The sequence below is a fragment of the Haemaphysalis longicornis genome, unplaced genomic scaffold, assembly GCF_048455015.1.
Source record: "Haemaphysalis longicornis isolate Haplotype H1 unplaced genomic scaffold, Haemaphysalis longicornis Haplotype H1 scaffold_55, whole genome shotgun sequence".
Classification (NCBI taxonomy): Eukaryota; Metazoa; Arthropoda; class Arachnida; order Ixodida; family Ixodidae; genus Haemaphysalis; species Haemaphysalis longicornis.
The window spans coordinates 458,124-483,440 of record NW_027526394.1 but is presented as its reverse complement, the minus strand read 5'-3'; the positions used below and the strand labels follow the sequence as shown (position 1 = coordinate 483,440).

At 46.9% G+C, this 25,317-nt stretch overlaps 1 long non-coding RNA gene across 1 annotated transcript in view; it reads right to left on the bottom strand.

Annotated features, from left to right (window-relative positions):
- The window catches only part of LOC144140909 (uncharacterized), a 66,234-nt gene that overhangs the window by 27,297 nt on the left and 13,620 nt on the right, over positions 1-25,317 (bottom strand). Inside the window, exon 2 of the long non-coding RNA XR_013316385.1 lies at positions 5,516-5,661. This is a non-coding gene — a long non-coding RNA (uncharacterized LOC144140909). The remainder of the gene's footprint in view (positions 1-5,515; positions 5,662-25,317) is intronic.

Here is a 25,317-nt window from a genome sequence, read left to right as displayed (position 1 = left end):
CGAAATGCTCGTCATGTGCGGTTTACCCCAGTACTGGAGCACGATGGCGTGAAAAAGCAATGCCCTTGTGGTGCAAGAAGGATGGTGCTAGGTATCAAGCGTCGTGCGTGGCGTCGATGTCGTGCTCGTCCACCGCGCCGACATTTTTTCCACTTCACCGTTTGTATCTCCAAGGCCCCACTTTCCTCACCGGCACCATCGGAAGTCCAGAATAATCTTTCAACCTTCCGACTCTCAGGGTGTACACATCTCATCTTGCGCCATTCTACCTCTTCCGGAGTCACGGTTGGTACACTTTTTACTCGCAACCTCATAAATTCTCGTCCAAGCATTATACAGCCCACCAATCGCCCTCTGCAGCACTCCCAGCAAGATCTTCTGAGCTTGTTCTGCGCGCATGTCTGCTTGTGCCGGTCGGATATTGAATGAACTTGGACATTACTGAGCATGAAAACTGTATGTGCACATTTGTACATAGTTCTGCGCTTTATGCTCTCATTACACGTGTTAACAGTAACAGAATTTCTATTGTTTTAGTACAGTTCCTGTGTATTCGCGAAAGTTTTCATAGCTCCCTCGAAACTTTAGAATGCGGGATAAGTCAAATGTAGCAGTATTTGCGGCCGCAGCCTCGCCACCGCTAGGCTGTGGTGCTACCTGGTAAGGGACGAGAAGAACGAAGTTGCCTCGCATGATCCAGCACCAGCACTGTGTCGGTGTCTGTTTTCTCATCGTACCTGGCCCGGGAGCCACAGGCGCCGTGCTACATTTCTTGCCGTGGACGGTACAGCTCGTTTATGTGACAGCCGGCCTAGGCTACTTAAGTTATTTCTTTCTCTCCAAACTGCACTATATTAACGCGCAATTTTTTTTCCACGACAATCACCACTTATCTATCCTCGGTTCACTACTCGTCTGGTTACAGGGTTCTTGGTCGTTAAACGCAAATTTTGAAAATCGTAAGATAAGTTTTGGCCGCGAATTCCAGAGACTGCCAACTTATTCCCAGCTTTGGCGATTGGGCTTCCCTACATGATGATATAAAAAAGGCTATGACAAGGCAACGTATAAGTTGTACAATAACTAAAAAAGAAAAGTGCCTGTCTAGGTGAACGAGACCTAAGTGTCCCCAAGTGCTATGGATTTGAAAAAAATGATACCCAGGAAGGGGGCGACGAAGAAAAGTGGCCCCAGAAATGCTTGTTTCGCTGCAGTTCAAAAACACGATAGTCCTGTGGTGTCGCTGCCACGTACCTCCCCCTTCAGTCCCCAACGTTTCAAAGTTTTCCCCCAGCTTTCACTCTCTTACTGGTGAATGCTTTATAATTCTTTAATATAGGTAATTTTCTCTGTTCCCACTCCTTGATTCAGCGAGAGGCTTTTTTCACTGCGAAGCAGTATGTGACTCACCCCTCTCTCGCCCCCCGTAGTTTTCATTCCGGTGAAGTCGATGTGCTCCATCGGTGCAGCTCCGGGCTTTCTTTTCACCACCGCCGACACCTCTGTAACAATGGTTCTCCCAACGGTTGTTCCCGTCGGCACAACCGATGCCTCTTTCCCATGTTGCGCAGACTGCTGGCAGGCGGCCGTAGCGCCGTATTTAGAGATTTGCGGAGAATCACCAGCACCGCGAATGGGGCCAAAAACACCCGAAAGCCGCCGCCCCCACCGCGGCTGAGAATGTCGCCGCCACCATTGACACCTCAATTTTCACCTCGCCCACTAGCTTCGGGCCCCTGCCGCTCGAAAGCAACTTTCCCTATTGGAACGCCAAAGTGAACTCAATTTTTCTTTAGCCTGAAAGCCAATCCAAGCGACAAGGTCGCGTCGGTGGTCCTGGTTGAGCAGCTGGTCATTGGTGCTCTGGGGGAAGAATAATAATACATCTCAGATTACATCCGAGATGTATTAATAATACATATCAGATTAATAATTAAGAATTAAGAATTAGGAATTTATAAATAATAATACATCTCAATAATACATCTCCGATTGGTCACATATAAAGTACTTTTCACCCCCTCCACCTGTGCATTTCACGTCTAAATATGCGAACGTCCCCGGTTGTCGGTTTAGGCGTGCACGGGTTGGGGGGTGGGAAGAGGGGGTAGGTGTAAAACATGGTTATATTAGTTCTTTTTGGCAAGATGACATGTCATCACCCCGCTTCAAAGGGGAAACCAATAGCAATCATCATCATCATCATCATCAGGTGGTATCACCTCTAGCCGCGTCCTGGCTACAGGTGATACCTTTCCATGCTAATTTATATGGGCGTCCTTAAAATAGGCGATTTTTTTCCCCCTTCTGAATTTTCTGCCTAGTAAAGTCGAACAGTGTAGCAATATCTGCGGGAAGCGCCGAATCATAAACATTTGAAAGCAACAAATTATTAAAAACATGCAAATAGGTTGTTCAGACTAATTTTAATAAATAACACCTGCTGCAATTCAAACATTCATTTTAGCAAACTTCAGCACGAAGTTAAAGAAGTAAGTACAGAATAGGCATTACTACGCAAAGACGCATCTCCCAGAAGGATTTTTTTTTTGCTATCTCCTCCAGGGTCCAGACTTCATTTTGTCAGTCTGATGAATTTTCTGTACGGCTTGTGGGCATAATTGGAGGTCTTCTCTTGTGAGTCGGTGATTTTTTTTCTGTGGTTCATGAGAAGTACTCTCTTGAAGTTTTCGACAATTAAAGCTGCGGATCGTTTTTCATCGCTGCCGTCAACACACTCTGAACATTTTGAGCGCGAGGACGCGGGTTCCATTTCTGGCCAGGGTGGCTGCTTTTGGTGGAAGAGAAAAGCAAAACCACCCGTGTATTCGAGATTTCGGCGCACGTTAAAGATCCCCAGTGGTCAAAATTATTCCAGAGCCCTCCACTACGGCGCGCCCCATCGCCTGTGTAGCGTCGTCGCGTTAAACCTCAGAACCACCATATCAATCAATGCATCAATCAATTTGAAACTGTCTGCCCTCTGCGTGGTGAGCACCCCACTGAGAAATCATGTTCTTCACTTGTAACATGAGCGGCTAAACCACGAAAGCGCTTCCAAATAAGTAAAGAGCTCACACACCTCAACGAGGTTTAGAAAAGCATAAAACGTCGTCCGAAGCACAAGCCTAGTTATATGCAGCTCTCGGAAACACCGCATTGCCTAGGCTATTCCAATAATGAACGACATCCTTGAAATTATTTAGGGCCGTTATAACTTAGCAGCGAATGTATTATATGAAAATGGTGACAGGAACAATAGACGCGGAATTTTACGTGACTAAAATATCAATTTTTATTTTTTCTTTTGGATGACGTCTTGGTTTACACACGTACAGGGCCCGAGCAGTGACGCGACTGAATCCCCGTCGAGCTCACATGCGGTTATCGCTTAGATAAAAGTGTTTCTGCTGCTCACGCTCCGTTCGGCATGCGGGGACGGCCATGAGCAGAGTGGACTGTCAAAAACGGTTAGCTGAAACTCTCTAATCATGCAACTGAAGCACGCAACAAGTATACTTACATGGTCAGATACCGCGGCGAATGTATTTATGGGTACCGTGATAATACGCGGTAGATCGAAAGGACGTCCGACAAGCGTGACCTGCTCACAAGGCCAAAGGTGATGCGTCGAGTAAAAAAAGGAAAGATGGGAGGATAGACGGGTTGATGTTCAGTAAAGCTTGATGCCGGGCTAGTTGGTGTAGCATTCTTTTGAGGGTAAGTTGCGCTTGTTAAGAACACTGAGACAGACACGGGAAAGTCTTCGTGAAAGTCTACGTTTTTTCCCGTGTCCGTCTCAACAAACGCAACTTACCCTCAAAAGAATAGACGGTTGGTTCGAAGCGCCCTCACTCTTTCAAGAATCTGTTGCATTGTTCCCTTCTTGGATGCGCAGGACGCATGAAAGCGCGCGCCAAGCCCGGCCATGGCCTCCCTCGACTGCTTTCGAAACAGGCCGCTAAAGGTATTTCAGTGGCGCCCCAACAGGCAGCGCTTGAGGCTTATAGGTCATTTACTGTATCACTCCGCTGAAGCGACGGACGCATGACGTGAGCGCGTGCGCGCACTTTGTAAAGTGATTGCGCTTGGCGTGACGCGGTCATTTATAAGCAGAATAAATTCTAAATATCCCTGAATTGTCTTCTGTAACGTTCCCGATACTGGCTGTAAAGCATTCGCAGGGGCGCGTGGAGGAACAAGCAGGGTGCCGCGAAGACGGCCAAGGGTAGCATCCGTTGTCGCTCTCAAGTTGTAACCAAGTACACCACGTCGCATAGTTGCACCGATGAGCTACCAGACGTCCGTGGGTAAGTTTGGAGTGCGTACCTATCGAGGAAAGTGGCGTTGCCAGCCACCCGCACCTTCGCGCAAGTTCGCCGCAGCATGCAGACATCAGTTCCGCTGTTTTAGTAGATTTTACATGTTTGGAGCTGGCTTTTTAGAACTTTTTCTGAGACCAAAGCATTCTGACGGGGTAGTTAGTCTGAGATAATGCAAATACAAAGACGGGACGACGGACTGTGTTTTGTGTCTTCTGTCGTCCCACTCTATCCATGTAGCGCAATTATATTTCTATGTTCTTTGGAGAGGACAAGGTCGATGCCATAAACAATCATTTCTACGAGAACCTCGTTTTTTTCACTGCATAGCATTAATACGCAACTTTAGAGGCAAAAGGAACGATATCACGTTCAGTGTTGCTCGTATTCACTAAAAATGTAATTGCGCACAATTCTCAGTGTCTCTACGTAGGCAATCCGGGGCGTTTTCTTCACACGAATGCTATAATATAAACTAACACATTTTACTTTTTTCTCTGCGAAATGTTTCTACGCACAGTTTACCTACAACATCAAAGCTTCAGTTGTTATTATTGTCGGTTATCCTCAATGACCCTTTTCTGATACTGTTGTCTACGTTTCTTCCGCGTATATCTTACTTGTGACCCTTGTGTAGCATCATAGGTGATGGGGGTTGCACAGTAAGTACACTTCGTCTGCCGAAATACAAAGGGCGATGATTTAGTTTGTTCGAATTCTTGCAAAAGAAGTGGTATATACTGGTAGTAACGCCTTTCAGATCCCAGTGAACTCTTCGCCGGAACAAATAATTTTTTGTGCAATTTTATTTCACCTTTGTCTGCGAAGGAAATATTCCGATGAGAATACGGATGAGATTTTGTTACAGTTATTACCTTAAACTCACAATTTTTAAAACGCTCGCTTACGTACTGCGAAACTAACAAAGTGTGTTCAACACTCACGAGACCATAATAAGCGACATATTAGGTGTCAGAAATATCTATCTGTAAAATATACTGGTAACATGGATGGAAGTACAATTCCCGGTATTTCAGCACGTTACGTCCGCCTTTCCCGCGAGCAATTGTTTGGTTTGTTTATGGCTATTCAGATATTAATGTCTAAATGTCTATGTTGTGAACTGATGACCACAAGTTTGCAACAAGAATTTTATTATTTTGTTACGTCTATTGACAAGGTAGCATACTTACGTTCGGTTTTTATTCCTGTAGGTTTCAGTGAAGTCGTAGTAACTCTCCGTCATCTCACCAACTAATTTCGCGCTAACACAGGTGTGACTCCATGTGTGAGTGTAGTTGCGCTGGCGTACCCATATTGTTTCATTAGTATCTAGAAACTAATATAAGAAATATTGAGAATATTATAGTTTTTGTATTATCAAACTAGAATGTTTATAAAGCAAGCAAACTACTTTATGAGAAATAGTAGCATGCTACCAAGAATTCCTCTTCTAAGAAACACCACTGAAATATGAACCATGGCCAGCGCCATTAAGTGTCTCATGCCCGGGGCAAAACATATGCCACTCAGCCAAATTAAAAATTCTTTCATAGGTTGTTTTCAGCCAACAGCCTAAAACGCACTGGCGTTTCGCACAAGCTTGTTCGAATAAACAACTGTAACAGTTGTTAGTAATTCCGCCATATAATATCAAAGCCCCTTTGTCTAACGACAAAGATGGTTAGAACGGGAAGCTTTCTTCTTGCTCAAACCAAGTCGAATAAAGGTACAATTTTTTTAGGGTTTCGTTCATGGTCATCAGCCCATGATGCCAGCCGGTGATGCACTGATTCGTGGTCGTGATGCAGCGACTATGTGTACCAGCGGGTAACGCCGAAGCCTGTTGCACCAAAGCCAACTCGTCCCCATTTCTGAAGTGTCTGGCACGTACCAAATCCGGGGCATTTGTCAGTGATAACGTGTTGAATGAGCACCTGCGCTTTTTGCGCCATTGTGGAAACCCATTGTGTAGGTTGGCTTTCCTGCTTGGCTGTTTGGGCGTAACGATTTCAATTGTGGACTTCGACTTCAGACTTTCACACACTGGCGTTCGACCAAAGTTTCGCATTTGAACTATCTTTCACTTTACCCACGAACATCATCAACGGCAGAGAAAGTTGACTTTTGTTTAGTACAGTTTGAAGTGGACGGTCGCCATCAGTGAAGAAAGGAAAGCTTTAATATTTAAACTGCTTCGACCGTGTTGGAATGGCTTGATAGGATAGACGTCTGCTTTATAACGCGAAAAACCCAGGTTCCATTCCCACCATATGAGGGTTTCACTCTTGACCCTCACCCGCCGCGGTGGCTCAGGTGTAGCGTTCGAGGCGGCCGTTCTACTGCTTTCTTTTTCGCAAACGCATACTGTCTTAATCCCAAAGTCAGACTACAGGGCAAAACTTCAGTCTGTAACTGGCTACAGGCCAATGACCTTAGCTAATACAGGTTATAAAGTAATGATGAAGATTCTAGCGAATAGAACAGGGAATAGTAACCACACTTGTATGGCCGCATCAGACATGCGGCACACGAGGTAGAAGCATAGTAAACAATGTCCATGTCGCACGCAGTGTTTTACAGTGTTGTGATGTATTCTGTAGAAGAGTAGCAATGCTTCAGATTGATTATGAGACGGCCTTTGATGAAGTGTGTCACGAAATCTTGTTCTGCATTCTGGACTATGTTAATGTCGGCGATGTTGTGAAGGAGAGTGTACGTATGGCGTATCGTGAATGCTTCCCGAAATTTATTGTAAACACGCATGTCTCCACAAGTATTCCAGTTTGATCTTCTGTGAGACAGGGTTGCTCTGCCTCTCACACGTTGTTTTGCATTTTTTTTTGAACCTTTTTGTTTGCGGATAATCAATGATAATGGTTTGCGTGGGTTTCGTCTCCACCACTCGAGTGAGGTGAGACTCTTAACATATGCAGAAGACGTGGCTGTATTTTGTGAGGATAAGGAGAGCATCAGCAAAGTAATATTGATAACAAAAACATTTTGTCGCGTTACAAAGAGTTCTGGTAATTGAGCGAAGTGTGTGGGTTTTTTTCATGGGGAGTGGGAGGCAGCACAATCAGTTTTTGAAAATGTGCCATGGTCACGCACACCAGTGCGTTATCTCGGAGTTCCCCTGGACAGCTATCAGGATAGTCGCGATTACTGGGAATCCGAAACGGTGAGGCTGCGCGAAAAGACAACTAAGTGGAGAGGTCCAGCTTTGTCTCTTTTCGCACGTGCCACAGTTTGCAACCTTTTTCTTTTAACGAATCTGTGGTACGTGATGCAAGTCAATCATTGTTCGAGAGTTCAAGTTCAGAAAATACACCTTGTATTTGCCGTGTTCATTTGGTCTTCAGTTTGGGAGCGTTCAGCGTTCAAGCAGAACCAATCTTTTCCGGCGTGTTAAGGAGGATGGGGTTTGGTTGTGTCACGTTTACATTCGCCAGCTTGTTAATCGGTTTTTGTTCTTGCGGGATACGAATGACCCTTTTCTGCGAACATTTTTACAAAGTGTGCTGTCAAAAGCATTGCCAACATATATTGTCTCGTCCGCAGACAAAAGCTGTAGCAGCCCTAAAGGCTATATGAAGGAGGTTGTAGACTGTTTCAGGTTTCTAGCAGTACAGTTTTCACTGGAGTACTTATCAGCTGTGTCAATAAAAGCACTTAATAAAGACCTAAAGGATGTGTTGTTACCTGTGGCACTTTTCCGATCGGTGTATAGATCTGTTCCTGGCCAGGACGTGTTATCTCGTGTTAAAAAAATGGCCGTCCCAGCATCCGTGAAAACCTTTTTCTTTAAACTACACACCGGTACACTTCCCGTTAAGACGTGGATGCAGGAGAAGGGCTTGTTTGTCGCTGGTCCTACAACATGCACTTTGTGCAACAAACCAGAGACTATTGAGCATGTTTTCGCGGAGTGCTGGGGCGCCATCTTTTTATGGGATGTGTTGCAAAGGACATTGAAGATAGACCTGCCAGTTTCGCCCCAAGGCATACGATTTCTTTGCGTACCTAGTGACAACAGTGTGCCGTATGATCTCATCATGGCTCTGGGATTGCATGCCATTTGGAGATCGAGGATGGCGGTGCGCCCCGCGGACTCGCAGGCCCTCACTGTGAGCAAATACTTTGCACAGAGTGTTAGTTTGCTCTATGAAGTGCACAAGTGGCAGACGCCCGATATGGGATGGCTACCTGTACTAGAAGAACTGTGTACGTTTGACGTTTATTTTAAGTTTTTTCGTCAGCCGAAGTTCGGCCGACGGTTTTTAATCTATCCGTGACGTATATTGTGGGCAAAAAAAGGCAATAAAGAAAAAAAAGCCGCGGTGGCTAAGGCGTTGTGCTGTTGAGCACGAGGTCACGGGTTCGATTCCCGGCCGCGGCTGCCGCTTTTCTGATGAAGGCAAAAAGCCAAAATGTCCATGTGTGCGAGGTTTCGGCGCACGATAAAGATCCGCAGGTGGTCAAAATTAATCCGGAGCCCTCTACTACGGGGCACCTCATCGCCTGCGTGGCGTCGGCGCGTTAAACCGTACAATCAATCAATCATTCTTCAGCAGCATGGGACATTTGGCTTTCCGGTAGTGAGTTTGTCTTCTCGCCGGGTACACTCACCGAGGAATAGTAACCTTCGCTTTAAAGGGACACTGAAGTGATATGTAAACATTGCGGGATTACTAGCGCAAATTGTAGTCCGGAGTCCCCAGGCCATGTTTCGACCACTCTAGGCGCGTTTACGCGATTTTATTTAGTAGAAAAACTAATTCGAAAATGCTGTCCTCCTCTCTTTACGCTCGCCCATTTTCTGTGGCGTTTTCGTGTGACGTCAGGAGGGGATGAGCTGGCAATTGGCTGCGCCACGGCTGCGCTACTGCACGGCTCCCCGGCCGACAGAGTCAGTCGGCCCAGCGTTTCGTCCGCCGGCCGCCGGCAGGTCGTCGCAATCAAGGAGGTTAAAAAAAAATTGCTTGGTCGCAATTCGTTCGCTTAGTTGAAACGAAGCCAGGACACGTTTGTGAATGGAAGAATGTGCCTTTCTTTACTTGGTTTGTTTGTACACTGTATCTAGCTCCAAGTCAAGTTCGTTTCACACAAGTGCTGCACAAGCGCACATGCGACGCTTCGCTGACTGGTACGCCAGTAGGAAAATATAAGGCCTCTTGAAGGCGGGAGAAGAGTCAGCGAAGTCAATATAGGTACTAAGGAAATAAAATCAACTGATATTTTTACCGTACAGCGTAAAACTAGGGCGCGGGAAGCACTTTTTTGCGCTGGGCGAACAAGCACAGCGGTCAGCAGCACGACTACGCATCTGCGAACGCTTTTCCGTCTACGAAATGCAATTGCTAGACGTGAGCTACTGTGGAAACTCGGGCTACGCTTACTGCACGATCGCAGTACAACAAATAGTCACCTAAGCTGCTTGAAGTGCCAAAACTAAATAAAAGTGTAAACCGGTTGTACAATATATACCCTATATTAGAAAGGCCTTGGCGTCCCGCTTCGTGGCTCGGTAGTCTGGGGCACTGGGTATGTCACCGCAAATGTTTTGCAAGTCACGAGTTCGAATCCCCGCGGGTACGTGCTTTTTTTTTGTAAGTTAACTTTTTTGTTTTCCGCCGATGTTTTCTATATTGAGTTCACCTTTTTCTGGGCCACAACGTTCATGACTACACGAACTAGTTCACAAAACGCGCGCAGGCTGGCACATGCATGGCGCGCTAGCGAGTTCTCGTTGGCGTGCTGTTGCCATAAGCACCGACTGCTTGCAGGCAGTGGACGCAAGCCAGAATGAACAGACCCTTGGCCAGGTGCGAACACGCTTTTTACGATACAGGCACGAGGGAGGCAAGCTCCAATTATGGGGGAAAAGCGCACGACATTTGGGCGTCTACGGGTACGCGGAGGGCGTTCATGCACTGCGTAGGTTTCGGCTAGTGAATGCTACGATTCCAAGCCGTCCTAGGTGGCTTATCTTTATGCATTTTTACAGCTGACAACATGGCAGAAGCGCGGTACGATGATAACTAGAGTGAACTAGAATAGGGGAGTGGCCCGAGCGGGCGGAGACGGCGTTGCTTTCGCCGTGCCGCGCGCCGTCGACCACCGCTAGGGTGGCTAGGGGCGCTCGTGCACGATCTCGCAGCCGGTCAGCCGCGCCCGCGCTGTCGCCGCAGCCCTCAGCCCGGACTATAGTGCCTAGAATATACTGTCTAGGCACTATACCCGGACGAAACGTAGAACTTGGAAGGCGGTGGGTGCACGTGCGTTCGGTGGAATCGGTGCGGAGGTTCTGACGTGTTTTTTAAAACAGTGAGAGAGTGCATTTCGTCAAGGGCCAGCATGTGAGGAAGATGGCGAAAAGAAGAACTGATGCGCACTGTTTTGACCAGGCTGTCACGCCGGCTATCAGGGCGCTCCAAAGGCGTATTTGTTCGCCGCCCCAAGAGACGAAGAGGTTCGAAAAAAGTGGAAGCGCAATTTGCGCCGGCAGGAGAGAGAGACAAAGCTTTTTTTTTTATCGAGCTTTTAGGTGGGGTGGTTCCTCATTTCCAGGCATGTGCCGTCCCGGCTCGACCTGCCCTCTCGACCAGTAGAAGTTGATCTTGAGAAAGGGAGCTGGAACGCAGTATGTCCCACTGCTCAGGAGTAGGGGAAGGAAAAGGAGGTGGGAGGCCTGGGTTCTTGACGCACTTCCATATTATGTGCCATAGAGTGCCTGGTTGAGTACAGAAATTAATTTACATTGTGCGTCGAATTGTGAGGGAAATAACAGATGCATCCTGACTGAATGGGCAAACGTACTTGTAACTATTAGGACAAGCCCCTCACAGAATCGTCGGCTGCAGTGTGCGAGCTCCACTTTGTGTACAGGCCGTTCTGCACCGGTTTGTGCTAAACATGGAGAATGCGTTCACTGAATGTTTCAGTGTTCTTGAGCTTCATTGGGATAGCATCCTTGACATTTTGAGTGTGGTGAAGGCTAAGCAGCAGTGGGAACTTGGGTGCAGTGATCATTGTAAGGCTTTTGCGGCAGATGTGCGTTTTACCTCACGACCCGCATTCACTTCTACATCAAAAGCATCAACAGAAGCAATGCAAAAAGACGGCAATCTGCAAAATATGCTAAACTAGGTAAATGCCCGTAGTACTGGACCAAATTGCGAAATAAACATGACAGCACACTGAAAGGTAATCTGTTCTATCTCGTTCACTGTATGTATATTATAAAAATGTAATCGGGTTTGAAAAAGGTGAAGCTGGGTTTGCTTAACATGTAGCATTGCATGTAAGTGTTAACATTAGTTACTGTTCTTTTTTATAGTAATTATAACAAGAAATAACTACAAAATAATTTGCCTTTCCCCTGATAGCACCCTTGATCTCTGAAAAGTAGTAAAGACTCCATACCATATTGGCAAGCAAGCAGCAGTTAGTTTCGTTTTTGTGCTATGCGGCGGGTCTAATCTTCCTTTTAGGAGATCGGGGGTGAAGGGGGTCAACGGGCTTATTTGCGCACATGCGCCGAATAATACATTAAAGTTTACTGCAACACCTCGGCTAAAAAAATTGTCGCTCTTAAATGCTGCTATACGAGCAATGACGTGTTTTTAGAACCGCGATGCTCTGCCCTGTGCAGGGACTAACAGTCCATGCTGAACACCTGCCGGTTCGCAAAAAGTAGTTAATTGTCAATCGTCAGGCAGTATTAGGCGGGTTGCGGAGAACACAGGTGACAGTTCATTGACATTCAGAAGCACCCGCGCCAGATATAAAGCTCGGGGTGAATAAAAATTGTGGATAGCGGAACTAAAGTGCCTGCAACCAGAACGGCTCACCACATCGAGGTCACAGGTCTTGTGCTCGACCTGAAGCAGCAGTAAGTAAAGCAAAAATTACATTTGGCCGTTTAGAATCTTGCTTAGCTTCTGAATGCCTTTGAAAGCCGAAAGAGAACGCGAGAACATGATGGTGCAAGGCCAGGCGCCAGATACCTAGATCAGTCATACCTTTCAGAACGGAAACAGTGCGTTGAAGTTGAAGGCTTTATTTCTTCCCATAAAACTATACATCATGGAGTACTCCAAGGCAGCGTATTAGGGCTGCTGCTGTTTAATATCTACGTTAATAATATTGTTAAAACCAAAAACGACGTCACGTTCTTTCTCTATGCAGATGACACGAGTTTATTTATTTCAGGCCAAAACAAAAACGAAATGGCGGAAAAGGCTCAGGAGGCCCTGCCAATCCTTTACCACTGGTCACATTCCAACAGCTTAAAAATTAACGCCAGCAGGACAAAAGCCATCTTATTTGGAGCTAAAAACAAGGACACAACGATGCATCAAATGATAACTTTAGGCAGCATACCTATAGAGATAGTGAATAAGCACAAAATCCTGGGTGTTAGGTTTTCCTCTGATTTGACATGGACGGGTCACATAAAAGCCTTGACTAGATCACTAACGTCAGCGGCTGGTGCACTGGCGCGATGTAGACATTATTGCCCGGTGAAATCTAAAATTCAGATTTACCATGCCCTGTTCGCTGCACATTTACATTACTCTACGCTCATATGGGTCACCACTACCACTGGAAATATTGAAAGACCCTTTCACAAAAAAAGGGCCCTGCGCTTCATCGCCCATGTACCCTACACGCACTCAACTCAGTCTTTCTTCTCTCAATATAAAATCATGTCTGCCAAGAACATTTATGAATTTCGTCTATTGTATTCGCTTTTCTTTTCAAATGAAAGGTACCGAGTTTTTTTTTGGAACGCATGGGTGATTTAAAAATGCAACAGAGTGATTCGCGCACTCGAGGTTGTGACAGGTGGATAGTTCCGCTTCGACAACCTGAGTATCTTCTTCAGTCCTTAAGATGTACTGTCCCTTCTCTGCTAAACAAATGGAATAACGTAAACACAAATTTAAGTGGCTACACGCGAAAAGAAATGAGGGAATTGTTTTTAAAAAGTTGTTAACACACACCCTTATTTTCATATATGTTGATCAAAACTGTCGTTTCGTTTCTCTTTGTCTTTTCTTTCTTTTCTTGCTTTTTGCCTTTGCGTGTCTATTGAGTCTTCCTATAGAAATATTTCGATTTTTACAACTGTTTTTCTTTTTTTTTGCTCCTGTGTCACTGCAATCGCTATGCTTCATTGTTCATCTGCGCATGACAGTGTATATTGCTCCTAGCCTACTCTTCAAGTCGAACAACTCTGTATAATGGAAACAAAAAGGAAAACAGATCACTGCAACGGTTTACATTGCGAGTGCGGGCCTTCAGGCACCTTTCAAGTGGTCTTTACGGCCACTTCTCGCCTGGGGACCCCGAACTTCTTGTTGGAAATAAAGGTTGAATTGAATTGAATTGAACTGAATTGAATATGTATGTGATGATGATGGTGTAAGTTTAATGGCGCAAGGCCGACATGGGCACAGAGCGCCAAATACAAAGTTATTTGATGAGGAGGGAAAGCATAAAATCAGTTAATGATTATAAGCATGGCTGGTGTATAGGGCTAGGGTGAAGAACATGAGTGGTTAAGCGATAAATAGGATGGCTGGTGTATAGGACCAGGGGTAAAATTATGGGGGGTATGAGATGAGTTGTAAGAAATGAACTTCAGATAGGGACTTAAAGGTGCACTGAACCGAGAACATGGCATCATCTCCTTAGAAGTATGACAGGTGTGGTGGAATATGTTGTGTGTGTAGTTGAAGAAAGTATTTGCGTCGTGTAATGTTGAGTACCTTACATTGTATAGGGATGTGGATCACGGATAGGGCCTCTCCGCACCTGCTGCACAGAGGTCTTGGAGATCCAGTGAGCAGGTGCGAGTGCGTTGCATGTGTGTGCCCTATCCGCAATCTAGCCAAGGCGACTTCAGTGAATCTATTACGTGTGTAAGTGGTGTATTGTCCTAAGAGTGGTTTTATTACGTGTAACTTGTCTGTTTGTTCCCTCTAGTGTGTTTGCCATGTTTTTCGAAGTTGTTGTCTGATGTGTGGTTTCACGTCGGTGTAGGGTAATGTGGTTATGTCTACTGTATTCAAGAGTGTAGCAGCAGCAGCCATTCGACCCGCTGCTTCATTCCCGGCTATACCACAGTGGCCAGGGACCCAGCAAATGATGAGTTAAAATTTGTGGACATACACAGACATAATACCTTTGGTGATAATACTTACAACGTGATTTTTTGGAGACTTTGTTGAGGACAATGCCCGCACAACACTAAGGGAATCTGTATAGATAATGGATTGTGGGATGTGGCTTTGAAGTACATGATTAACAACAAGAAGTACACCATAAGCCTCTGCCGTAAAGATACTTGTATTGCTGTTAAGAGTTCTTGTGGCACTAAGGCCGGGCCCATGCGCCGCCCAGGACAGAGAGGTGGCAGTTCTAGAAGTGTCCGTATAAAATTCAGAACATTGGTACTTCTGCTGTAAATACAAGAAATTCTTCAGAATTGCACATGTTGGAGCTCGGTTTCTATCTACATGTGTGAAAGATGTGTCGCATGATACAGGGCGGAGATGCCATGGTGCTATAAAATCTGTTAGTGAACTTTGGATGCTTTCTAAAAAGGAGACAGAAAGTTCTGACGCTTCCTCTCTAACTCTGTAAGAGAAGGGCGCAGAGAACGATGGTCGATTTAAAAGGAGTTCAGTCATAGATGTATCATGGAAAACTGATTTAAAAGGATGGTGTGGCATGGATGAAATTTTAAAGGCATAAAGGAGATCTGTGTATGCTCGCTGACGTTGTAGGTTCCATTTGTTGCACTCCAAATAGAGGCTTTCAAACGGGCTAGTGCGGAAGGCGCCACATGCCAGGCGGAGCCCAAGATGGAGCAGTGGGTCCAGCATTTTGAGGGATGTTTTACTTGCTGACCCATAAACAACGCTACCATAGTCCAATCGTGAACCTATCAAACTGATCAAAACACGTAAAAGAAGTTGTTTGTCAGCGCCAAAAGAAATGTGCGAGAGAACCTTCAGGATAGTCATTGTCTTTAAGCATTTATGTTTTAGTTGTTTTATATGTGGAATAAATGTGAGTTTTTCGTCGAAGATTATACCTAAAAACTTGTGTTCCTTTTTGACAGGAATCGAGACAACATTGAGTTGAATGTCTGGATCCGGCCGGATGACACGCCTCTTGGAAAACAAAACACAAGTGCACTTCCCGGGAATAAATTTAAAACCATTGAGATCTGCCCAGCCAGCTAGCTTGTTAACACCAAGCTGGACCTGGCGCTCACAGACAGACAAGTTACAGGATTTAAAGGAGAGTTGAACGTCGTCTACATAGATTGAACAGGAAATCGACGGTGGCAGCGCCTTCCTAAGGGAATTCATTTTCACATTAAAAAGGGTGCGACTTAGAACTCCACCTTGCGGCAGTCCATTTTCCTGCACATGAACCCTAGATAGTGCAGTTTCAACTCGCACACGAAAGGTTCTTTGAGACAAATAGCTGGAAAGTGTGTTCATCATGTTACCTGTTATGCCGAAGAACTTGAGGTCGCTTAGGATGCCATACCGCCACGCGGTATTGTACGCTTTTTCCAGATCAAAGAATACCGTCATACAATATTGGTTGTGGAGGAAAGCATCCTTTATATAAGACTCGAGCGCGACGAGTTGGTCGTTGGTGGACCGCCCCGCCCTGAAGCCTACCTGGCGGCTCTCGAGAAGACCATTGTACTCAAGAAAGTACACGAGTCTCCTGTTTATCATCTTCTCACGGAGCTTGCACAGGCAGCTTGTGAGGGCGATGGGCCGATAGCTAGCGGGAGAGGAAGGGTCCTTTCCTTCCTTCAGGAAAGCCACTACTGTGGCCTCCCTCCAAGAGCGAGGAATGTGCCGCGAAAGCCATATTTTGTTTATAGATATAGGAGTGTTTCAAGAGTGTCTGGGTGTAGGTGTTGTATCATGGTGTATGTGATTTTGTCTGCACCTGGAGCTGAAGGCTTACATGTGCTCAGAGCAACCTTCAGCTCATGAATTGAAAAACGAGAATTGTAAGAAGTGTGCGACTTGTTATCACGCAGGGACTTCTTTTCTACAGATGTTTTGTGTTTCATGAAAGTATTTGTGTAGTGTGCTGAACTGGATACGTATTCAAAGTGTTGCGCAAGTGTGTTAGCCAGGTCTTCCAGTGTGTCCCCTGTTGTACTAACCAGGGGCAGGCTGTGTGTCTGTTGTCCTTTTAGTTTTCGTATTCGTGTCCACACTTTGTGTGTGTCAGTGTATGAGTTGATGGAAGTGAGGAAGGTGTGCCAACTCTCCCTTTTCACCTCACGCCGCACTCGCCCGTTTAAAAGAAATGAGGTTATCTGACGCGGGGTATCGGCGAAGGACACCCCACGCCTTGTTCTGGGCCTCTCGTGCCCGCCTGCAGTCCTCGCTCCACCAGGGCCTCCTTGGGTTGCGGGACCCACTGGAGGCCTGGGCAATGGACTTTTCGGCGGCGTCGAAGATGTGCGCCGTGACGAGTTGGGCGGCTTCCTCCACGTGTAGGTGTTTTATAGATGTGTGGTGTAGTTGAGATGTTTGTGTGAATGTGCTCCAGTTTGCTTTTGATTCATTAAACTTTTATGTGAAGATGGACTGCTCGGGCCTATACCTATATACGTTAATGAAGTGGGGAAATGGTCCCTACCATATGGGTCCGTGCCCACGCCCCACTCAAGACATGGAAAGAGAATTGCGGAACCAATAGCCAAGTCAAGATGCGAGTATGTATTGTGTCCTACGTTATGGCACGTAGGCTGTTTTTTGTTGAAAAGGCATGCTCCTGAAGATGTAAGAAATTTCTCTATCAGGCAACCTCGGGCATCCATTCTAGAGGAGCCCCAAAGAGGGTTGTGCGCATTAAGGTCGCCTGTTACGATGTATGGTTCGGGTAGCTGGTCGACCAGCGCCTCAAAGCCAGAGCTCGAAAGTGCATGATCAGGAGGAATGTAAATGGAGCATACCGTTATCAACCTAATAAATACTATCGTACGGATTGCTAGAGCCTCAAGGACAGTGTTCAGAGTGACAGGGTGGCAGGCTAAAGATTTCCGGGTGAGAATTGCCACACCTCCTGAAGAGCGTGTGCAGCCAACCCTGTCCTTTCTGAATTCCATGTACCTATTTAAGAAATTTGTTTGTTTAGAATTGAGGTGGCTTTCTTGGACACACATGATACTTGGCTGATTGGCATGCAGCATCTCATACACATCGTCAAGATTTTTAAGGAGGCCTCTGCAGTTCCATTGGATGATGTTTTCTATTCCCATTATTTAAATTTAAGAATAACTGGAGTGTGTGTGTGTTTGTTCATGTGTCGTCTTTCGGGGCTGTTATTCTAGGATTTTTAGGCCTTTCTGTCGGCTTGGACATCGGAGGCCGCTCCTTGCGCTGTGTTGCAGGCAGGAACGGTGCGACATCCATCTCCTCGTCGGATGCCAGAAGGGTGCTCGGCGGACCAGGCCCCTCGGACTTGGCCCCCTTTCGGGAGCCCTTCGTTTGAGCCGCCACCGCCGAGGGCGTCCGGGACACCAAAGGTGGCACGGGAGGGGCGGTGGCGGAGGGAGCCGATGCGGGGCCCCCGGTGTCCATCCGGTCGGCACCCCTCCAACGCACTGGAGGACGGGGAGGTAGAGGCGGGAGCGGCACCGGTCCCTACAGAAGAGGTTGTCACCAGAACCGCTGCTGCCTCAGCAAGCGGCGTGGCGACGGATTGGGCTGCATGAGGCACCCCAGGGGGGGGGGGGAGGGCACAGGAGGGACCAGGTCAGACTCTCTGAACTGGGTCCCTGTAGACACCAGACGCCGCTCCGCCCCCCGGCGAGCCGATTCGGCGTACCTCCCCAGGGGGAAAGAGGCGAACCTCTTCCGCGCCTCTGGGAAGGTGATGTTCTCAGTTACCTTGATGTTGATGATCTTTTTCTATGAAATTTTTTACATTTGCGGAAGTACGCTGCATGCGGCCCCCCCCCCCCCGCCGTTCACACACGTGAGGGTGTCGGATGGGCAGTTGTCGCTGGGGTGATCGTACGCGGCGCATTTTGCACAAGTCGTTCGACCACGGCAAGAGTTTGTACTGTGCCCGAACCGCTGGCACTTGAAGCAGCGGCGCGGGTTCGGAATGTAAGAACTAATGGAGCATCGGATGAAGCCTGCATTTATATATTGTGGAAGTGCCGAGCGGTCAAAGGTCAGGATGATGTGTTTGGTGGGGATTATCTTGTCGTCCCTGCGCATCGTGATGCGCCGCACAGCTGTGACGCCCTGATCACCCGCCGCGGTGGCTCAGTGGCTAAGGCGTTGCGCTGCTGAGCACGAGGTCGCGGGTTCGATTCCCGGCCGCGGCGGCCGCTTTTCTGATGGAGGCGAAAAGCAAAAACGCCCGTGTGTACGAGATTTCGGCGCACGTTAAAGATCCCCAGGTGGTCAAAATTAATCCGGAGCCCTCCACTACGGCGCGCCTCATCGCCTGCTCTGCGTCGGCACGTTAAAATCCTACAATCAATCAATGTGACGCCCTGATCCTCTAAACCTTCGAGAAGGTCGGCATCTCTTTCCGTCAGAAGATCTGTCTCAGAAATCACACCCTGAGAGCTGTTTAGGCCCCTGTGTGGCGTGACCGTGATGTCCAGATCATGGATGCGGGTTTGTGCAAGAAGAGTGCGGGCTTGTTGTTCGGCTTTGAGTTCTACAAGTATTTCTCTGGTCCTGAGTTTTTTAGCTTGATATTTGCCACCTATGGTGCTTTGCAGAAATTTAGAGATCAAGAATATGGACATGGAAGCGACAGGTCTTGCTGAGTCAGCTGACTCAATAACAAGAAAACGAGCATAGTTGTTGTTCGGCATTGAGTTCTACAAGTATTTCTCCGGTCCTGAGCTTTTTAGCTTGATATTTGCCACCTATGGTGCTTTGTAGAAATTTAGAGATCAAGAATACAGACATGGAAGCGACAGGTCTTGCTGAGTCAGCTGACTCAATAACAACGAAACGAGCATAGTTATTCACGGTTGTTGACAAGGCAGTTGTTGAAAGAGGTGGGAACGAAACTTCGGTGCGGCCCCTTTTCGGGGGCCGATCACCTTTGAGGGGGGGTTTGGAAAATGCCATATCATACATTGGAAAGAAGGGAGACGGGGGTACTTTCTTCTTTGACCTTACCCTGGTAGTCAAAGAGGTCCTGGAGCTCCCTGCCTGGTAGAGAGACAGGGAGCCCATCCGCCGGAGCTTGACCTTGGCTCCGACGGCCACCGTTTGTGGTTTCTACCCTTCACCATACAACACATCGCCACGGTTGGATCCAGCTTATGTTTGGGGGCTCGGGGTCCGCGGTGTCGCCAACACCGTCACCAAGATTGCTCAAGGTGCCCCGTGCAGGGGAATGTGTATGTATGAATGTACGTATTTATGTATGTACGTATGTATGTATGTATGTATGTAAGTATGTATGTATGTATGTATGTATGTATGTATGTATGTGTGTACATATGTACGTATGTATGTATGTATGTACGTATGTATGTATGCATGTATGTATGTATGTACAGTGCTCGCAGACTGAAACGCGACGATGCGAGCGCGTGGCCGCCGGTACATGCAGCGCTGCCCGTGGAAGCCCATGGGAGCTAGGTGTTGCACTGTGGTATACCGCGAGGGTGAGAGCGTATTGAGCGTAGAGTTACTGCTTGCGGTTGCCAATGAGCGGGACTGTGGTTTCCCCGCAGTGACAGCGGGACGCTGTGGGCCTGGAGCGCTGGAACGCGTTTGTGCGCCGACGGTAGTAGCCCGGCTGTGCGCGCTGCCGATTTAGCGACATTGTGTGCGCGCGCTCTCGTTACGCGTGCCCTTCGAATGCAGCACAGTAATGTTTATGTAATGAACAGTCACGCTCATCCGAATAAAAGAAACTTGTGTAAGAAGGAACAGCAAACTTGATTCCAGGATATGAACTAAAAAAAAGGAAACATGCCTTTGCAGGCACGTTCGCGTCTGGTGCGATGCATTAGTCATCTCTTCTCTTTTTTATTTTATGTCATGGAATAAAGTTAGCTGTTCCTTCGTGCATACGCTCGTTTTATTCAGATAACCGTGACCCTGATTACATGCGCATTATCTGTGTCGCATCGGAAGGGCACCCGTAAGAACAGCGCGCGAGGAGACGATGTCGCGAAATTGGCTGCGCAGACCGCCGGGCGGCTGCCACCGGCGCACAAACGTGCTCCTGCGCTCCAGGCTCGCAACGCACCGCTGACGCTGCGGGGAACCACAGCCCCGCTGATTGGCAACCGGAAGCAGAAAGCCTGTGGTTAAAACGCTCTCATCCTTGTGGTATACCATAATGCAACACCTAGCTTCCACGGGCCTCCAAGGGCGCCGCTGCATGTACCACCGGCCACGCGCTCGCACTGTCGCGTTTCAATCCGCGAGCACTGTACTTACGTTCATATGTATGTATGTATGTATGTATGTATGTATGTATGTATGTATGTATGTATGTATGTATGTATGTATGTATGTATGTATGTATGTATGTATGTATGTATGTATGTATGTATGTATGTATGTATGCATGCATGCATGCATGCATGCATGTATGCATGTATGCATGTATGCATGTATGTATGTATGTATGTATGTATGTATGTATGTATGTGTGTGTGTATGTATGTATGTATGTATGTATGTATGTATGTATGTATGTACGCATGCATGCATGCATTTATGTATGCGTGTATGTATGTATGTATGCATGTATGCATGTATGTATGTATGTAGTGAAAAAATGCCCGCCGGGTAGGGATCCGAACCCACGATCTCCAGAATACCGGTCTGGTGCGATAACCACTACGCTACAGGCGGGGCTGTTTCCCCACCACTTTCTCGGGTATTATGTTAAGGTAGTGTTTGTTTTCTACACTTGGGGGTGGTAGCCAGCGCCACTCCGACTACTCGGCGTGAAGAGGACCTACTTTTTAACCCCCGGGCCGTGACTGGAGTGTCTACGACATGTCGAGAGTGGTCGACCAACGTTGAACCTTCGTAAGCTGCCTTTGGCACCAACACTGCCAGAACAGAGGCCCTCACTAAGCATGTAGCGAATCAGAAAATGGGGAATGAGGGGCTCGGTAAATAAGACAGATAATAACAATTGGCCGTAAAGAAAACCTCGGAAAGCAAAGGGGAGGTTGTGGTGGGTCATAGAAACAGATGAAGAATGTTTTGAGTCAGAAAGAAAGTTGTGAAAAAATGCCCGCCGGGTGGGATCCGAACCCACGACCTCCATAATACCGGTCTGGTGCGATAACCACTATGCTGCCGGCGGGGCTGTTTCCCCACCACTTTTTCGGGTATTTATGTTAAGGTATTTTTTGGTTTCTGCACTTGGGGGTGGTAGCCAGCGCCACTCCGACTACTCGAGGTGAAGGGGACGTTCTTTTTAACCCCCGGGCCGTGACTCGAGTGTCTACGACATGTCGAGAGTGGTCGACCAACGTTGAACCCTCTAAAGCTACCTTTGGCACCAAGACTGCCAGTACAGAGCACCTCGCTAAGCATGTAGCGAATCAGAAAATGGGAAATGAGGGGCTCGGTAAAAAAGACAGAAAATAAGAATTGGCAAGAAAACCTCGGAAAGCAAAGGGGAGGTTGTGGTGGGTCATAGAAACAGATGAAGAATGTTTTGAGTCAGAAAAAAAGTGATGAAAAATGTCTACCGGGCGGGATCCGAAAACACGACCTCCAGAATACCGGTCTGGTGCGATAACCACTACGCTACCGGCGGGGCTGTTTCCCCACCACTTTCTCGGGTATTTAGGTTAAGGTATTTTTTGTTTTCTGCACTTGGGGGTGGTAGCCAGCGCCACTCCGACTATTCGGTGTGAAGGACCTTCTTTTTAACCCCCGGGCCGTGACTCGAGTGTCTACGACATGTCGAGCGTCTTTGGCACCAAGACTGCCAGAAAAGAGGCCCTCGCTAAGCATGTAGCGAATCCCCTTTGCTTTCTGAGGTTTTCGTGACTGCCAATTCTTGTTTTCTGTCTTATTTACCGGGCTCCTCATTTCCCATTTTCTTATTCGCTAGATGCTAAGTGAGGGCCTTAGTTCTGGCAGTCTTGGTGCCAAAGACGCTCGACATGTCGAAGGTTTAACGTTGGTCGACCACTCTCGACATGTCGTAGACACTCGAGTCACGGCCCGGGGGTTAAAAAGAAGGTCCCCTTCACCTCGAGTAGTCGGAGTGGCGCTGGCTACCACCCCCAAGTGCAGAAACATAAATACCTTAACATAAATAACCCAAAAAATGGAGCGGAAAATAGCCCCGCCGGTAGCGTAGTGGTCATAGCACCAGACGTGTTCTTGAGGCCGTGGGTTCGGATCCCACCCGGCGGGCATTTTTTCCCCCCTTTCTTTCTGTCTTTCCAAATTGTTTATCTGTTTCAATGACCTACCACATGCTACCCTTTTCTTTCCGATGTTTTCTTGGCTGCCAACCCTTATTTCTTTCTTAATTCAACGAGTCTTAATTCAACTTACCTACGTATGTACGTATGTATGTATGTATGTATGTATGTATGTATGTATGTATGTATGTATGTATGTATGTATGTATGTATGTATGTATGTATGTATGTATGTATGTGTGTATGTGTGTATGTATGTATGTATGTATGTATGTATCTTTGTGTGGTATGTATGTATGTATGCATGTATGTATGTATGTATGATCAACCTATCAAAGGCGTGGGCCGTGGGAGTCCAACTGCTCCTATAGTGCCCTGTACGAATAACTTGTGTGCGCCTAATTTCTATATTTCATTCGTTCATAGACCTATCGGTCGTGTGAATTTTCTAGCCTCATTTCAGCGTAGCCATTCCGCTACAACGGTGGTCCAACGGTTATCCGTTTTAGCCAATACATGCCCTACCTAACCTCACTTTCAGGGGTAGATACCCCCTCCCTTAACACAGTATTCCAAGATACTCGTTCGCAACGTCGCATCTCTTCTTTTATCCTTATTTTTTCTATGGTCATATGGGCCGAACTAAGATTATGTTGACGGAAAAACTCCCTGCGCTACATTCGTATACAATAAGAGCAGCCAGCACTCCAGCATTACAAGTAAGGAATAGGGAACTTTTAGTAAAAAGATTGCACAGCGCACTGAACCGAAATCACTCCAACTACTCACCAACGATTTCTCTACTGCTGTATTTCCTTCCTACAGTATTAGCTATCCGGAAAATGGAACTCGAGCACGAACACATGGACACATACACACGTGCACAGACTTCTTTTCTCAGTACTTTTTGCAAGTTCGTACGCATCACCACCTACTCGGCCGTTGTTTTTGCGCTTAGCTTCATTATTGTCATCGCTTTTCTTCGCAAAAAGTCCCTCAACATCTTGAAATGTTTCTTGTGCACCATACCTGCGGACAATCCCATATTTTCTCTTTCAGAAAATAAATCTCCCCATTTAGGAATTGTCCTCTCCCTCATATGTACAAGGGTTGTTTACTGTTTTGCTATTTTTTTCTTATTCCTCTCAGCTTCAGTCACGTCGCAATGACCGCGCAGAAATCCAGGTATACCTAGCCCTTCTCTGCCTCTTCTCTGACGTTACCGGAAGCCTCGCTTGATGTTATCCGACATCACTCCGACATCCGACATCCGACATTCCTCCCATATTCCACCCAACCTTCGGCTCTGAAATAATCTCCTCAAACAACTCCTCTCTCCCCGGCGGCGGCCACTTTTAAGTAAGTACATTCCCGTTTCTCTATGGCTAAGTTGCTTCTTTCAATCATATTGATTATCTCAGACCCTGCTTCCCCGTCCTATTTTTAGACAAGTAATAAGATCTGTGAAGATACCTGGCAACAAAAAGATTTTGCACATTGAAAAAAAAAAGCAATTTGAGAGCCTGCATGGACAACAGGCTCGTCTTGAGAATCGTGTGAAATTTGAAACATTATATTTTTCCGTAGCACACAAAATATTGCACCTGTCCCTGAAACCGAAAGTAATGTTTCAAAAGCACTGTAAAATTATTCAACGGCACCGCGATGACCAGGCTCAGCTTCTGCTCCATACTTCGTGGGTAGGTGGTAAACGCATTTAGGTGGAGTACCGCTTGAACCATGGCGAGGCTCGCCATGCCACTAACGTGCATGGATATTAGGATGAACAACTACGTAACGGGAAATAAATCGTGAATTCGATGATGCATCGCTAGATACGAACTGACGGAAAATTTTTTGCTTTGTGACAACCAACATAATATTCCTGAGCACACGGTTGCCTCACGATCGGAGCGCTACAAACGGTGTTATGCATGTACGGTTAACTGACCGGTCAAATGCCAACGCAAATGCATACTCTACTCAGGACCTCTGTGTTCTCGTTCAGAAAATGGTTTTTGCCTTCTTTGATCACACCCCACTTTAGTATACAGGATGTTTCATGGAAGATTTTATAATTTGTAAAAATACGCGTTTCGAGGTAAAATCGTTTTTCTTGTGTCAAGGGATCAGGGGAACCCTCTATAACACGGGTTCCAAGTGCTATTTAGGGAAATAATTAACTAGATTTTTGAACTTCTTAAATTGATCTGTTAGGTGCTTGGTTGTAATTAAGAAATAGTAGATGATCATGAGTCCAACCGGTGTCGATTATGACTTTTCTGAAATTGTAATTGCGTGCAGATCTACAGCGCTCAGGGCCTCAGCTCTCCAGATGCACGGAACGCGCTCCGGGCGGCAGTTGAGCGCTGCAAATCCACGCCCACACACTCATGTCACTCGGAGCTGTACAGGTTACACGTACACCGCGCTTTAGCTCTCGACCCAAAAGAGGCACGTGGTGCCGTCCGCATCATCCGCTGGAACCTCCTAGCCCGCCCAAGTGTGATTTGTGATAACGATTTCCCAGTGCGGCCTCGACCTGCCGCC